We start from the raw sequence: 10,970 nt of genomic DNA on the forward strand, positions 1-10,970 counted from the left end.
AGCCTATCACCTTTATTTTGGCTGCAAAATTGGAGATCAGGACAAGAGGTGGATCCCAAACATATGCTGCAACACTTGTGCAACAAATCTTCACCAGTGGTTGAACAGGAAAAGGAAATCTATGCCTTTTGCAGTGCCAATGATTTGGAGAGAGCCAACAGATCATACCAGCAATTGTTACTTCTGCATGGTGCCTCCAGTTGGGAAAGGTGTGTCAAAGAAGAAAAAGTGGACTGTGCATTATCCAAACATTCCATCAGCTATACGCCCAGTACCCCACGGAGAAGGACTGCCGGTTCCTGATGCACCAGAATCATTCTCACTTGAGTCAGACGAGGAAGAGGAAGAGGATGAAACTTCTAGTCCTGAACCATCAATGTCACAGGACCCACATTTTCTCCCATCCTCCTCCTCTGAACCACACCTCATAACACAAGGTGAACTGAATGACCTTGTCAGGGATTTGGAACTATCCAAGAGTAAGGCAGAGCTGTTGGGCTCCAGACTACAGCAGTGGAATCTCCTGGCAGGTGATGTTAGGGTTTCCATGTTCTGTGACCGTCAGAAGGATCTTGTCCCATTCTTCTTCATGGAAGGTGATCTTGTAGCCTGCAACAACATCGATGGTGTGATGGCAGCCCTCAACATTGTTCACGATCCAGATGAGTGGAGACTGTTTATTGATTCATCGAAGACGAGTCTTAAAGCTGTTTTACTGCATAATGGCAATTTTTTGCCATCAATTCCAGTTGGTCATGCAGTCCATATGAAGGAAACCTATGACAACATGAAACAACTTTTGAGGTGCATAACACCATAAACACATGAAAAGACCTAGGTTTACAATTTATGATTAAAACTCTACTATCTACACAATATTCATAGACATAAAATGTAAAAACTTAAATATCTTAGAAACAGTAGCCAATCAGTTGTTTTAATTGTCATATTTGAATTCAGCACATCAAAATACATAATAAATAGCACATTTTATCTCTGAAGCAGACGACTTCTCAAAAATTGTAGACCAGTGTTATCAGACTAATGTCTAAAGAATCCTATTGGTTAAATCCCTGTTCAATTCTATGTGTCATTTTAATAAGGGTGGCTACTCCATTCTCATCTTACTCCCCTCCAGTCCATTCACAACTATGGCGAAAAACATCTTACTTACTCACAACTCAGACCTGCCATTTTCTGCCTTCAAATACTTTCGGTATTTGCTTTTTGCCTTCTTTTCCAAGTTCAAGCAGTAGATTTATACCAATTATGGACTGAGCCAAACAGATTCAATGCAGATCAACAGGACAGTAGGAAAATAACCCTAAAGTGTTCATGAATGTCTTTGATGATTTGATCAGCATATTTGTTTGAAAAGGTGTTCTATGTTGTAATAATCCTGGGCAAACAGATTTTCAGATTTCTGGTAGATTGAACATGGGACACAGTGGCACCAAGTCTGCAATTAGACCTGCATGTGCATTCCTGTGTTCTCTGTTGACTCAAATGGGACCCCAACAAGCATATAAATTTCCACGATCCAGGGACCCATATTACAGATGAATGCAAACATGTGTAGATATAGTTGGCCAAACTAATCTCTGGTGAAATTCTAAGAACTTTAATGGAGTTACACCACCATCATCCCTGTCATTCAGTCCTGTTATCCGAGTGCCAATTCACTAGGCCCTCTCTTTAGATCTTCACATTCAGGCTGTGTCTAAATCTTGCTTATTCTGCCTGTATATCATTTCTAAAATATGACCTTTCTTTGCATTCACTCACCTAAAACTCTCATTGAGTCCCTCATCTCACATCTCAACTACGGCTACATCCTATTTCTGACTTTGGAAAAAAAAAAAAAAACCTTGCCCCACTTATATCCATGCAAAATACTGCTGCAAAGATAATTTTCCTAACTCATCAATTTGACCATGTCATGCCAATGTTTGCATCCCTCCACTGGCTTCCTCTTCTCTATTGCATCAACTACAAATGTTTTGTTTTCACTATTTGGGACTTTCATGGTGCGTTCCTGCTTTCCTATCATCTCACATTATATTAAGAAGTTGGCTGCTGCCTCCACGCTGCCAATGACATCAACCTTCATTGACCACTTATTAAATTTTCAAACAAACATCTTCATGTTTCTGCCATGTTACCCTTCATGCAAGGGAGGAAAATTCTGTATACAACCCCAAAACTATCCTGAGTACTTGTTCTATGTTTGTACAATGTCTAACACAACGGGGCCTTGGTCCATGACAGGAGCTCCTAGATGGTACTGCAGTACAAATGCTAAGGAATAGTAATACCCACCCCCCCAAAAAAAAAGAATTTGGTGCATTGTCCCATGGTATTCATTATATAAAATAAAAATATGATTTTCCAGATGTAATCAACAGTTATGTCATATCTATATTTATTGAGAAGGAACCTATCAGGTAGATCTAGTTGGAAAATGAAATTTCTGTTCTTTGGGAAATTCTGACATTTTAAAATTTGTTTTAGTTCCAAATTCAAATGAAAAGTTAGTTCATTTCCATGTTAATATAATATAATATAATATAATATAATATAATATAATATAATATAATATAATATAATGATAGTCAAAACNATATAATATAATATAATATAATATAATATAATATAATATAATATAATGATAGTCAAAACATATTTTTACTTTATCAAAATGAAATATTTCAACATTATCAAAATGAATCATTATGACATTATCAAAATGAAATGAGAAAGTTGAAACAATTCATTCTGACACATTTCTGTCAAAAATCTAGTCAAGTTGACATGTTTCAATGATTTGGATTGTGACAAAACTGCATTTTCCAGTGGCGAACTGTTATGCCAAAAAAAATTGACCAGCTCTGCTATGCAGAAAAAAATAATCCAAGCATTAAAAAGATCAATTTGGATAAATCCATCAGCCTAGAACTCTTATCCTTGACATACTTGAGCACAGTACCTAAATACAAAGGCCTCTCAAGAATGAATATCCAAAATGCATCTTTTAGCTAGAAGTTTACATAGCAATTGGTGTGAAATTGATGTCTTTCATAAGTTCTGCACTGATGTTAAAGGAAAGATCATGGGGTCATAGCCTAGAGTTGCCCCTCAGTTTCAAAATGAGTTCTCAAAATTAGAGGTTTGACATTGTTTCAATTACTGTCTTGATTTAGCAATTGGTAACACTGTAGAACTGTGCTGTGGAGCAAACTAATTTCATTTTTTATGTGATCATTGTGCACACTCTGCCATCTATTTCATAAAAATCACTGTGAGATAGATATGTCTCATGGAAAAAAATAGATATCCTTTTGAGTGCCATCGAAGAACCATACAATAAAAAGAGATTGGTGAATTTCCCAGTCACTCATGCTTATTATACAGTTGCTACCGCAGACTCTTTTCAGAGTATTTAGGAGTGTTTAGGAGCTTAGCAGGGGCACACTCATTTGATACTTTCTTATTAAGTTGTGCAGCAAAGTGTGATGAGGGGGAAAGAATGCTAACAGACCAGGACTATCTACTGAAGAAGAAGAAGAAGAAGAAGAAGAAGAAGAAGAAGAAGAAGAGAGAGAGGTTACATTAGACGGAGCTATCAGTTTACTTTCATGGTAAATTGCATGCGTTCAGAGCCTAAAATATTTCTCATGAGATTATCACCTCTGTAAACAGTGCAGTTCAGGCTGCTAGGTTTCATGATATTAAGTTACATTCTATGAAGTCATATGCCAAAAATAAATCATGTCCAGTTAGTTCAGTCATTTGTAGATACAGTAATTTGGAAATGCTTCCGACAACAGGCACTGGCCAAAGGAATCAGAAAAAAAAGTTTTGATCGGTGCAGCTTGCAGTACTTGACCCAAACACTGGGCTGGAGGCTGACATCTGATCAAATGAAATTTCGACTGGTGACCTTGAGCCTGTTTTTCGCCTTGCCCTGTATAGTAATTTCCATCAGTGCAAAGTGGGTGTAATTTGATTTGATAGCATTTTACACCCACTTAGCACTCACTCTACACAGGTATAAATGACTATATGAGTTAAAATTATGAAGCAGGCTTCATGCTACTGAGAAAGGTGCTGTTCTTGACTAAGTAGAGTTGAATGACTACAAAAGAAACCATGTTCCAGACAAACTAAAATCCATGACAATAGTTATACATTGGCTTACTATGAGCTATGCAGAAATGAAAGAGGGTTCCATTCTGCATATGTCATTTTATTCCAGAAAAGCATACAGCAGCAGAGTTTTGATAATCATTAGCCCATCATTAGTAAAACAGAATCCTGAACTTTTTTGTATGATTTTGACTGTCACATGCAAGGAGACCTGTCCAGAGTACAGCAAGTCTGAAAAGCAAAAGGAGGGGGATGTGTCATAAAAATAATCTCTATGGAACCGACTTCATTTTTTTTTTTTTTTTTGCTAATTCACGTCAATTAACACCACTGCTCACTGAGAATGCAAATGACTATAATTTGCTCATAAAATAATATGCTGCTTTGTATATGGACTGTGAACCTCTGACTGTTTTGCTTTCTGTTATACATCCACTCTTACTTGCAACAAACAAACCTTCATTCTGTCAGAGTTCTATTTAATATAGTACCTCCCTGGCCTTTTGCTCTTGGAGTTAGGCACTTGAAAGCCTTGTGGAATTACATCACTTGCTCTGTTGCACACTATGCAAGAATACCTGTCTTGCCAAGAAAATAATAGTAGTCAAGGGCAATTTTGAGAATGATGGGGGCTTGGCCAATTAGAATAAATTGCAAACACTTTAAACTTCACAAACTCTTTTTAGCCAGTTTAAGCAGATCGTCATATGAAATTGTATTTTAAATGAACCAAGCTGCATTTGTCATTTCAGAATTTTATATTGTTCCCACAAAGCAAGGTCCCAATCCTGTTAATGAAGCAGATTTTGTTACATTATATTACAGTCCCCTCATTCACTTCCACACTCTCTTGGAGAGTACTGAAAAAAACTGACTGGGAGCTTGCAGTATTGTAAAGCAACTGTGATAGTTACATAAGGATTCAGGGTATACCTTCATATCCTCCATTTTGTAAGGTGATGTTCTGGACTAAGAGGGGTGCAGTCAATATCAGGCTAAAAAAGATTTTAAAAACCCACAATGGGAGTGGGAGTAGAAATGAGAAATCATAGATTTAGTTAAAGAAGATAAAAAATGATGAAGAGCTATGTAGGTGCCAGAAAAGGTGAATGGACATATATATAACAAACAGTTTTTGGCACTGGTCTGGGACATAGGAGACCTGGGTTAATTCACTTCTGCTACAAGTTTATGGTGTGACCTTGAACAAATCAATCACCCTGTGCTTTCATTCCCCATCTGTAAAAATGGGAATCATAATATCCTCTTGCAGGTGTGCTGGGAAGATACATTTATTAATGTGTGCCAAATGCTTAGATATAGTGGTGATGGTGACTATATGTAACTATATAGACTGTAAGGTACCTGAGAATAACACATACCGTGGCTCATCTGGATTGGAATCCAGGATATTTCTTGTTCAAAGCCTATTGCTCAAACCATTAAAACCTAAGCACTTAATGTCTGGAGAGAAAAAGAAAAAGATAGAAAATGTTCTAAAAGAAGATGAAAATTGCCTGAAGAATTTTAGAGCCAATCACATTGACTAGGAAGGAAAGAGAGTATTTGATGTCCCAGGGCTAGGAGGAGGTAACTGGGAGTTTGTGCTCAGTAAGAGAAGCACAGCACTCTGCTTACATGGACAGCTAGCTCGAATTAAAACTTCTCAGACTTCTGGAAATATCTAGTGCACACTGGATTGGCTAAGAGATTTCATACAGACATTAGTACCCATACTTTAAGATGATATTTCTCGTTACAGAAAAGGGATGAAAATTTGTAAAGAAGGTAAAATTGAATATGTGGAGATGAAATAGGAGGCTAGAATGACTAAAAAGGAGATGAGAAAGAACAATTAATGAGAGATTTTTACTTAGATATCAAGGTGATAGGAACTCTAGAAAAAAACTAAAATAGAAATGAAGTATTCAAGGGTGTCAGAAAATAACTGAAAGATAATTTGACTGCTACAGAGCCCTCAACCAGAACCATAATCCAGAACCATTTTCAAGCATAGTCCTAGCTGCTTTTCTCTTTCATAGAGTCTTGGAGATAAGGCAGGTCTTAGTCTGGGACCTCTTTAGCCTAGAAACCATTCTAGGCTCCTACAGACTCTCATGAAGAGAAGCTTTCCAAAGTGGAAGGATGATGTGTAAGGATGTATGAAAGCTTCAAATGTCACTGAGAGAAGCTACCTGAGGGTTACACAGAAGGAATATACAGACAATTCTAATTTTCCAGTGCCTTGCACCTTGTGAGTTATATAGAGTTTTGCAAAGGGTGTGTAAAAGCTACAAAACCGGAATGGTAGCTCAGTGGAAAATCAGGCACATATATTGCTTAATCCTGATTATGTTTTCCATGACTGCTGCTTGCCTGTCCAGGACTGTACCCCCAAGTTTCAAAAGGTGCTCCTTGAACCGTATGCAGTTCACTTTGTCTGAGGTTAGATGGGGGAGTGGAGACTTGACAATAAGCAATCATTGTTTTGTATGATAAAGTAGGGAGCACTGCAGCAAATGCAACTGGCAGGGTAAAACAGTGTGTTTCTCCAACAAGAGAAAAAGGTTACTGCAGGGAATTCATTTGCTCTCACAGGAGTAAAGGGTAAGGAAAGAAAGAAAATGGAAGAGTTATTTTCCTTGCAGGAAAGAAAAGAAATAGTCTTTCCCTCCCAATATGAGAGGTCGATTAGAAAGACCAGAGCTCTTCCTTTCTTAGGGGGATGAAAGCAGATGTCCCTGGGGAGGGAAGAGACATCTCCACCCAATAGAAACTAAGAGCGGGGAGAGCAACTACATTATATAGAATAAGGAAAATGCAATTATTGAGATTCTATGGCAGATGCTGGGTGAGCTAGAAGCACAGTGAAGCAACAGCATAACAAGATGCATTTTAAAGGAGAAACAGGACTTTTTGCTTAGAAGTTGCTGCAAACATGCATAAGGACTGGTTGCCTAATGAGTCTTGGAAAGAGTGATGAGTCCATTAGGGGAAGTGTGAGTGTGGGAAACTGGGGAAGAGGAGTGTTTGATTGGACAGAGGAGCAAAGTGATTCAATATGGAGCCTGGTTGAAGGCATGAAGAGGAATTAGAAATAGTGGTTCAAAACCTGTTGGTGCTGGCAAAATGGGTGGTATTTTTCCCAAGTAACTGTATACCAAATTGGCCTGTTCTTATTAGAAGATTGTTTCAAATAGAATGGAACCTTCAGATACCTTGAGAAATATTCCACCTAACTGGGCTTACTTTCAAGCTCATCATAAAAAATGCAAAATATTTCACTCCCCCTTAGCCCTTCTCCTAAAAAGTCTTGTCACTCTTATCCCTGGTAATAAAACATTTGTTCCCCTTAGTTTAAAAAAAAAACCCCTATTTTGGTTAAAAACGTTTAAAAAGCAGCAGTGATCTATGTAACCTAATTGGAAAAAAAAAGTAACTTACTGCTGCTTGGCTGCATACCCCGCGGTTAACAAGAATTTAGCCCTAAGCTGCCTCTCTTCCAATCAGAGAGAAAACTTTTTATTTGTTTTGTTTGTATAAAATACAAGAAAAAATTCATAAAGATGTGCCAAGTTATGCAAGCTGCAGGCTTTTAGGATATTATGGTGCCATCTTCTTTCAACTCTGATGAGTAATTATATAATCATTCCATAATTCTTCAGTCTGTATTTTTCACTTCTCATTCAGACCCTCTCTGTTGCAGATGTTCAATTATTTTAAAACATTGCAAGTATGTTTTTTTTCCCGGTCTTGCACCTACAATGAGATGTGCAAAAATGCAGTGTCACTGCATGGCATAGTGATTTATCTAAAGAGTCTGGCGAGCCAATCCTTTAGCAGTTTGAAGTGGGGAAAGCAAACAGATTTGAGAGTTATAAGAAGGAAAAGAAAACTGGAGAAACATAGCGGAGAAAAAAGGAAAGGAAGAAGAGATGGAGACATGGGACCTGATCCAAAACCTCTTGACATAAATGGAAAGCCACTCATTGACATAAAAAAGCTTGTGATCAGGGCTACGGGGAAGAAAATGGGGAGGGATAGTAATTAGGGAGCGCTGACAACAGATCACTCGATGCATTGAACTGTGCCTTAGTAGACCCCTGCTTCCACAAGAAGATGGACTGAAGTCATTGGGGCTCTACATGAGCCCAATGTGTGGATCTCACTAAAGGACTGGGGCTTAAATTAGATTATTAAGCATCTAAGGCAGGCTGTACTGTGCATGATTGCATGGCTCACTTAGCATCATAATGAAAAGGATACAAGAAGGTGCCCTTTGGTTTTGTCCCTGTGAAGCTTGTAAGGTGTGAAGGAGATCAGAAAGGTTACTTTGTAATGCATGTTCTGAAGCACCTTTGGGGGAATACAGTGTCTAAGGGGCACACGACAGGAGCACTCTTGCTTTCTACTATGTGTAGACCAGACCATTCAGGAGGAATTTACATTAATTTTTGCAAGTCAGCAGAGGTTTGAATTCCAGAAGAGTGAAGTTCTTTGTTATGTTTCTTCTTTTCCCCTTAACTCTTTGAAACAAACAAACAAAACCTAGGACATTTTGGGGGAAATATCTATGGCAAGAGAGCACTCAAAAGTCTGGAAGTGTCAAATTAAGGAAGCTAATGGAACCCAAACACATATCCATTAATAGAGCTTTTTATTATCATGGATTGTTTCTCAGATAAGACAATATCCTATACAATGTTTCTATAACTTTTGATACACCTTGCAATACTTTGTATTACCCTGCCTACATCATACAAATAAAGCCCAGATGAAAGTTCATTTATTTGAAAAGTGTACTAAAACGATCTTTAAACAGCATACTACATTTAAAAAGTAGAGTAATGCTGAAAATTTCCTAGCAAGCAAAGGTTATCTAAGGTTGGAGCTAAATTAACATAGTAATTAATTGTCTCAGTCCCTGAATTGTCTCTACAAAATTTGTGCTGCATATGGATCTCTAAGTAATTCTTTCACATCATCTTCAGCATGAGCAGTACTGTTTATATCAGAGTTGCTAAGTCCAGGCTGTAGATCTAGATTTCTTGAAATTAGATCTCAAATCCCTCAGTTTGCACTCAAGATAGTTGCATAACTAAACATGTTCTTGGCAGGAATTGATTTTTGTTTGTCATTAAGAGAGCTGAGTGACAATAGCATACTAAAATCTGAATTAGACAAGTAAAATAAGATATAACATCTGTACCAGGACAGAGGGGTCATTACCAGTTTTGGAGCACTGCTCAACTGAATCCTACTGTGGTAGCTCAAACCTTACTAGATGGATTTACCTCTCATGATTTTGAAACACAAGAGTAAATGTAATGAAAGCCCAATTCAAAGCTTTATTTATATTGCAGAGGTAGTGTTGGCCAGTAGAGGTATAAGTGCCTAGACAAAGTGAAGTAGAGCAACTGTACCATAATGTACATTATGACTAATAGTCATTGTGCCAAGATACACACCTTTTATTATTACAGCCTCTTCCTCACTTTTTGCCTCCCTTTCCACTATTAGCTTATTTTATTCACCTGCTGTGGTCTGGTGTAATATAGATTGTAATCTCTTGAGGGTAAGGAGAGTGTATTTAATAAGTTTTGATATAATGCATAGGATAATAAGAGATCTCTGACTGGGGGTTTTAGGCCATGGTGATCTGGACATATTTAGGTTCTGGATGGTCCCTTAGGACTGGAGCTGTGCAGGGCAAAGAATCAGCTCCCCAACATTCCACCCCCACCTAGGTGATGAAAAGATTAAAGAGTCCTGAGAGGCCATTTAACCAACCAGGCTATCCCTAGGGGAGTGTTGGGCATAATGGCTGTTCAGGAGGGGCTGAGTCTTCATTAAGGAAGGAGCAAAGGGCTGTCAGAAGAGGGGCTAGGGTCGAGATGCAGGTGAGAGGCAGTTGGGAGCTTCCTCTCTTAAAAGAAGGACTGAGAGAAGCCTGGAAAGCTCAGCACCAAAGGAACGTGGCCAAGAAAATGTCTGGGAGGAGATGCTCTAAAATAAGAGCAACAGAGAACTTTGTAGGCATGAGACTGAGGCCTGAGCTGGAAGCCTGCCTGGAAATGGGGTCTGATCAGAGGTTGCAGTCTGCCTGAAACCCTGGGAGCATGTGTCACTCCCTGTGAGGTTGGAGTGAAACCCAGGCACTAGGGTTGGTTTGGGATGGTTTAAAGCTGGGACTAGCTTGCAAAGAAGGCTACCAGCTGAACTTAGGTGGGCTGAAAATTCAGTGATTTTGCTATTTTCTGTTGGACTTAAATTAAGAACTTTGAGTATATCTACACAGCAAAGAAAAACCCAAGCCTGGAAGTTTACACAACTATAAAACAGCCCCGCGAACCTCAGTCAGTTGGCACAAGCCAACTGCGTTTTTTCTTTGCTGTGTAGACATACCCCTTGAGACCCTGCAAAGGGTTGAACTCTTTTACCTGGCTTGACCGGAATGCCAGGTTGTGCTAAAGGCTGAAATAGGCCAAAGAAGGCATGGGGAAAACTGAGGCACCTGTCTCACAATGACACATATAGCCACCAGAGGGTATAAAGTGGCAATAACTTTGCCACAAGATCTCTCAAGGTCATTGGACTTTGTGGTGGCTGAAGAACTCAACCCTAACATATATAGTTTGCCTATCCCTATATTTAGATTCTGTCTCTATATTAGGATATCTTACTATTACAATTGCACCACACAGCTTACTTGTAATAGAAAAACATAACCCCCACATCAACCTTTATAAAACAAATAGATTCCAAGATTCATAGATTCCAAGACCAGAAGTGACCATGGTGGTCATCTTAGTGTTACTCCTGTA

Source organism: Trachemys scripta, chromosome 1, assembly GCF_013100865.1.
Source record: "Trachemys scripta elegans isolate TJP31775 chromosome 1, CAS_Tse_1.0, whole genome shotgun sequence".
NCBI lineage: Eukaryota > Metazoa > Chordata > Testudines > Emydidae > Trachemys > Trachemys scripta.